Source organism: Malus domestica, chromosome 15 (assembly GCF_042453785.1).
Source record: "Malus domestica chromosome 15, GDT2T_hap1".
Classification (NCBI taxonomy): Eukaryota; Viridiplantae; Streptophyta; class Magnoliopsida; order Rosales; family Rosaceae; genus Malus; species Malus domestica.
Window position 1 is genome coordinate 25,729,708 of NC_091675.1, and position 6,649 is coordinate 25,736,356.

Genomic DNA, 6,649 nt, shown 5'->3' on the forward strand with positions numbered 1-6,649 from the left:
AGCTTTTGTTTTGTCTTCGCTTGAAGGGGGTGTCGAATATCCTTCTTGTGAGAGGGCTAGGCCTGGGTTGGTTCCAATCAGGTATCTCGGCTTGACGTTCGGCTTTCAACTTGTTTACTTCCTCAATGAGCTGTAGGATAAAGGGGTCCTGAGTGGAGTCATGTACCACTGAAATTTATCTTTCGTAAGTTTCCATCACTTCTTGGAAGTAGGAAAGTTTGAGCAAGGGCGTGTGGTTTTTTCTTGGACTCGCCGTACTGACTTTTAGGGCGAGTCTGTCGGAATACCTCAGAGTCCCCCGTACCTTCATGTTCTTCTGGGACCTGTCGTTCCTTCCCTAGATTGGCAGCTGGCCTGGGTCATAGGAGGGGATCGAGTCTTTTAGAAACCCTTGGGTCATTGATCTTCGAGCATATATGAAGGGGATTCTCTCGACGTTGCTTTTGGAAGTCTCAGCAGTCACGATAAACGACTTTCGATCCTTCCAACCCTTCTGCAATGAGGTGTCTTCCTCCACTTCTTCTACTTTGGGTCAAAACATCTGGGTTGAGAGAAGTCTCATGTTGATCAATGTTTTGATGATTAGCTCGCTCCTCATCAGGGATACCCATGTCAAAGGGAGGTGACGCTCCATGTTTAGGGGGCACCCAGATGATGGTTGATGTCCACAGGGGCAACGAGCTCGCGTGTTTGAGTACGCCTAGTTTCGTGGAGCGTCTCAAAGAGCTTCTCATACTGCTCATGGAGGATCTCATTCTTCATTGCTATCTTGTTGGTCTGAGCTTCTAGCTTATCGACTTTAGCTTGAAGAGCAACCCTCTTTCATTCCTTCTTTCGTTGCTTCGCACCAGGTGTAAGAGGGGTGTCATTCTGTGTGTTGTGGCTTCCTTCGCTCCCCATGTTGGAGAGGGATGCCTGGTCAAAAGAGAGTGTACGAATGGTGGAAACCAGCTTGGCAAAGCTGAAGAGAGTGGGAATAAGTGTCGTTCCCACAGATGGCGCCAAATGTTGATGCACAAAATCAGCGAGGACTTTGGTACAACAGAAAGTGTTAAGTTTGTGACCTTCGCTAGATTGCTCCAGTCACTAGTGTGGATAAGTATGTAAATGGATAGAGACAGGGAAGCAAACACAAGATGTACGTGGTTCACCCAGATTGGCTAAGTCCACGGAGTAAAGGAGTTCTCATTAATTGTGAAGGGTTTACACAAGTACATAGGTTCAAGATCTTCTTTTGTGAGTACTAGTGAATGATTTAGTACAAATGACATTAGGAAATATTGTGAGAGAATGATCTCTATTTATAGAAGAGAGTTTCTAGTTTCATTCTGACATTGACACGTGTCGTGTTGTGATTAGCTTCTGATGTTGACACGTGTCGCGCTATGATTGGCTTCTGATGTCGACACGTGTCGCGCTGTGATTGGCCTCCTGGTTGGAGGGAAACTCTTCTGGGTCCTTGATGGTATAACGTTGATCGGTGCTTAGTAGTTTCGGGATTGGTCAAGTATGGTACAAACAATTATCATTGTATAAAAAAATATAGATGATAAATTTGATAACATGACTATGTATCGTTTAATTAATTAATTAATTAATTTCAAGGAATGGATCATGTTATAGCAAAGCTTTTTTTTTTCTTGAGACACAGAATCTTTGTTTTAAATTTGCCCCTTACCCCAGTTTCCACCCAAATGGGTGTCCTCAACATTTGGCTTTTGAACAATCTATAGAATAAAAACTTAAATACCTATACAAAAAGAGTTTTTATTAGTTTGATCCCTGAAATTAGACATTCCAATCAAAATGATCATTGAAATAGAAATCCATCAATGTGGTCTCTGAAAATGTATCCTACAAATCAATTTAGTCTTTTTGTTGCCCTTTCGTCTAATTTTCTGTTAATTACGTGATATGGCACACGTGAGCCCCATTTATTCAATCATGTGGAGTCACGTGAGATTAAACACCACTTTTCTTAAAATTTTAAAACTAAAATTAGCAAAATTTAAAATAAAAAACTAAAAACAAAAACAACATTCTATTCCCATATATGGTCGATTGGGAGTTTTAGAGATGTTTGGTGGGGTCGACAGGGGAGAGTTTAGAGGCGGTGAGGGGTTACTGGATTTCCATGGCAGAGGCAATGGAAGAAGAAGATGGGTGTTTGGATATGGGTTCTAAGCTGCCGTTTGGCAAGTATTGTCCCATTTTAAGAAAAATAGTTTTTCATGGTTTTTTTAATGAAGGCTTTTTATGGTTAATCACATGACCATAGGATGAATATGCTAACAGAACGTTTGACGGAAAGGCAACAAAATGACTAAATTAATTTACGGGATCAATTTTTAAGGATTAAATTGATGAATTATTATTTTAAGGACCATTTTAATTGAAATGTCAAATTTCAAGGGCAAACCATGAAAAAAAAAATGAAAACTAATGAAAAAGGGCTTGAAAACTTTGAGTTTTAATGATAAAGACAAAATAAAGGATAAAGTGAATAGTATCAGGTTTGACTTTTTAGTGTTAAAATGTGGTTTTTCGTTAAAGTGAACAGTACCGTGGGCTTTTCGTTAAAACTTCCAAAAAAAAAAAACCTAAAAAAATTGTATTATCCAAAAGTGAAGAGTCCTAGTACTTTTTGTGATGTACAGCCTAAGTGGCTCGATTTCTTGGCATAATAATTGAATCAGCTAAAATATCTAGGGTAGCCTGAAAACAAGTTATACATTATATATGGATGCACTAGAAGAAAAAAAGTTGATCAAGAATCACACGCAAGTATACAGCGAACGCCTAACTATGTTAGCTCCATCTATAGCTCTATATGTTAGACTAGTTTCGTTGTCCAATATCCTCTGAATGCTGCTCTTTTATTAGTGGGGAACTTGTATATAAAGTAACCCATGCTTTTATGATTAATCTCTTGGAAGGCAAAGTTCAAAATGATTAGGACAATGTCACTCCCACGCAATTTCAGGTCATACACACCTGAGGTTTTTATAAAAAGCAGTACTGTGCCTACGTTTGTTAGCTAGCAGGTATTTTTGATGGTATATCAATGTATGTATGTCCATATGTGCTCGTTTAAAAAGTGCTTTTAAAATGACTGAAAACGTATTTACTGACCGTGTTTTTTTGGCACTTAAAGGGCTTTCTGCAAGAAGAACCAGCTATGTCCTTCTTGCACAAAGCACTTCAAATATTTTTTCAAGATTCATTTTCATTTTCACTAAGGCTTAGTTCCAAAAACACTCTCATCAAAAGCGTTTTCAGTCATGTTAAAAACACCTTCAAACGAACCTATGCATAACCAAAACGTTTTGCGCTACAAACTTGAATAAGGGGTTTTTTTTTCGAGAATAGAGAAGTGCTTCTATAATATTGTTTTTATGCTTCATAGAAAATTATTCATCTTTATAGGAAGGGCTTGTAGATGAATAGGTGTAAGAAGTATTTGAATCTCTATATATAAACCCCCCAAACAAAAACTCTTTTAAGTAAAAGTTTTCGTCTGTATGTAATTGTAACACCACCGTGTAGTAATCATCTGAGAAATTGAATTTTACTTCTATTGAGTTTACAATTGTATAACTGACGCAAGTGGGGCTCTTGCTAGGGATTTCCCATGTTTTTTTTTGTAGCTCAGATTTGCTATGAGGTCCATATTTCATATGCATATCTTATGTAAAGTTATTAATCATTCTTTTGCTGTTTCATTTGATCTACACAGAAAATAACGAGAGCATGGCACGCTCCTTGAAGTGCAGGTGGAAGTAGAGCACTTCCACGTTGAAAACATGATTAAAGAGGTCCGTTCAAGGGATGGTGCGATGGGGCAGATAGGTATAAATTTTGTGGATATAATAACAATTCCATAAAAGGAAATATATGGAAGGCAAAGAGAGCGAGTCAGAGAGAGACAGACAGAGAGAGATAAATGCAAAGCAAAAGATTGATGGGTGGTTTCACAGAGAGAGAGAGAGAGAGAGAGAGAGTTGTGAGTGAAAGAGCTTAAACGCGTCTCAGAAAGGGAAACCAGACTAGTGAATGATGAAAGCGATCTAACACACAAACTTCTGCAGGGCATTATATATATATAATTATAGGACCAATGCAATGGCACCGCCAGAGTCAAGTCCCAGTCCGATGAGTCCCTCCTCACAGAGTAACAGTCACATTCATAACTTCTCATCAGGAAAATATGTATAATGGGTTATCTATCGGACTCAAACAATGTGAAAAGACAGACACACAACTCTCCTTTCCTCTCCTCGAATAATGAAACTCAATAAATAAAATAAAAACCGATCGATTTCCAACCATTCAAATTAAACTTCATGCATAAAAGTGATCCCAAGACAAAGGACATTAATCTGGTCCTTATTCTTTCCTAGGGTTTTCACTTTATCACCATAATTTATGGAAACCCTCTTCAATATCTATACTTGTGTGATGTTTGCAAACTGTATATGACCGTATTAGGGCTCCATCTGTTTCTGTTATTTTTTATCAATCATAGTATTCCCATATTTCGGTTATAATGGCGTGATCTCAAGTAACAACTAATTTAATCGTCCAAATTGATGTAAAACGAACTTATGGACATAATATATCAGAAATTACTTTCACATGGCCATAATATAGCAAAAAATTTCAGTTACTTTTATTTATTCTATACAACGAGATATTACATTAAGGTGTGAGAAAAATAAATTAATATTGAACTCCTGCCATTCATGAGATTTAAGACCTCTCACTTACGAGTGAAGAAGAAGATCTTAAGTCGTAATTGAGGAGCCAAAAATAATCAATGAAAATATGGAGGCGACATGTGGATTTTTGGGTGAAAAAGATAAAATTGCCCTTGAGGCATACCGGAATTCCCACGCACAAGTAGTGGACAATAACAACTCAATCAAGGTCAAAGGTGATCAAAATAGGTATTTATTCAAAACATATTTAATCAATCCTCATCAAATCCTCCCCACAAGGTAATCCCCAATTATTCTTTCAAATTAGGATTGATTACCAAAATTAATCGATTAATTTCTTAATTCATTGATTAATTTTCTAATTGATTGCAAGATATTATTTTGACATAATATCTTGCAATTAGAGCCAAATAACCACCATAAGTGGCCGGACCCCCTATAAATAGCCCTCATTTCTCCAAAAAAATATAAGTTCAATTCTCTTCTAAAATTCTCCAAATTTCTCTCTCAAATTCCAACTATGGCATCGGAGGTTCTTAGGCCAAAGCTCCCCCCCCCACCCCCCAAATTCAATGTGGGCGCGTTAGGCTTTTGGCCTTAACCTAAGGTATTAATTGTTTTGCAGATGCATTTTCGTCCAAGAAGAAGAAGGTGGAAATTTGCATCCAGAAATTGGTACTTTCATTGAGAGTCTTGATTCACACGCTAGTAAAAGACTCTCGTGTTCAAGGTTTTTGTTTTCTTGTTCATTTTTAGATTTTTCATACGTTCTTATTCTTGGAATTTTTATTTATAAAAATTCTTTGATAAAACATAAAAGAAAAGTACAATGATTAGAAACTTGGAAACCACGACGAACGGTAATTCCAACGTTCAAGAATTACGACCACGGCAATCCATGAGGCTTAATGCAATGACGAGTGGAGCGGCACCACCCCCAAGGGACACCACTGTGGCTATGCCTACGGTAACCCCCACGGTGGCAGCCACCATGGCAGCTCAAGGCGAGTTGGGGACTCACGGTGAAGGCCTCACCTTGCAACCACAAGCCTAGGCTCATGCCACCTTACAACAGTGAGCCCAAGCTGCGCCACAAAAGAGTTTAGCATGACCTAAGCTCAACGAGTCCAAGCTGCAGCAGCAACTGCTAAGGCAATAACCCAAGGCCCGTGGGCCCATGACGCTGCACAGGCCCAAGCCGTTCCAAGACAACCCCAGCGCCCATGCATTTCCGACCCGTTCACGCGGTCCAACTTGAAGCCCAACCCATTCCCGTGGCCTTTCAAACAGCCCAAGCCGGTCTAAGACCGATTCAACCATCCCGGCTTTAAATTTACTGACCGATGATTGAACTGGGGGCATTTTCACCCTATTTCTCTACGGATTTAACATTTCCTAACTTAAATCTCGTGCCTGAAGTTTACCACACTTCCATTACTCAAGGAGACGTATTTTGTCCAAGCTCTTCCAACCCAAATGGAGAACAACACTAGTCTCGACAAGTCATAGAGTTGACGAGCGCTCTCGCACAACAGATGACCTTAGTGAATTAGCTTTTGCAGTGCACCAAAATGCAATGTGCCCCTGACGAATTTAGCATGCCACATTTCACATCTTTCAAAGGAGATAGAGACCCGAAGATGCATTTGAAACACTACTGAAGCATGATGGTCCTTTATCCGAACAACGATGCTCTTATGTGCAAGATATTCGCCACCACTTTATAAGGCAAGGTGCAAGATTGGTTCCACACCTTACCATCACGATCCATCCGGAGTTTTGATAACCTTTCCTTGGTTTTCACCAAAGAATACTTATCCTACTGCTCGATCAAGAAAAAGTTTGACTGTAGACATGTAAATTTTGTTGCAAGCAAATGAAGCATCACAAAGCTCTACGTGGTATATGACTCATCACAAATGGACAAGTCG

The 6,649-nt window shown here is 39.1% G+C and overlaps 1 long non-coding RNA gene across 1 annotated transcript; it reads left to right on the plus strand.

The window, feature by feature from the left end:
• Positions 1–2,879: 2,879 nt before the first annotated feature.
• LOC114821683 (uncharacterized) lies at positions 2,880–4,539 on the plus strand. Its single transcript, XR_003769417.2, has 2 exons — positions 2,880–3,044; positions 3,737–4,539. It is a non-coding gene; the product is annotated as an uncharacterized lncRNA (long non-coding RNA).
• The last annotated feature ends 2,110 nt before the right edge of the window (positions 4,540–6,649 follow it).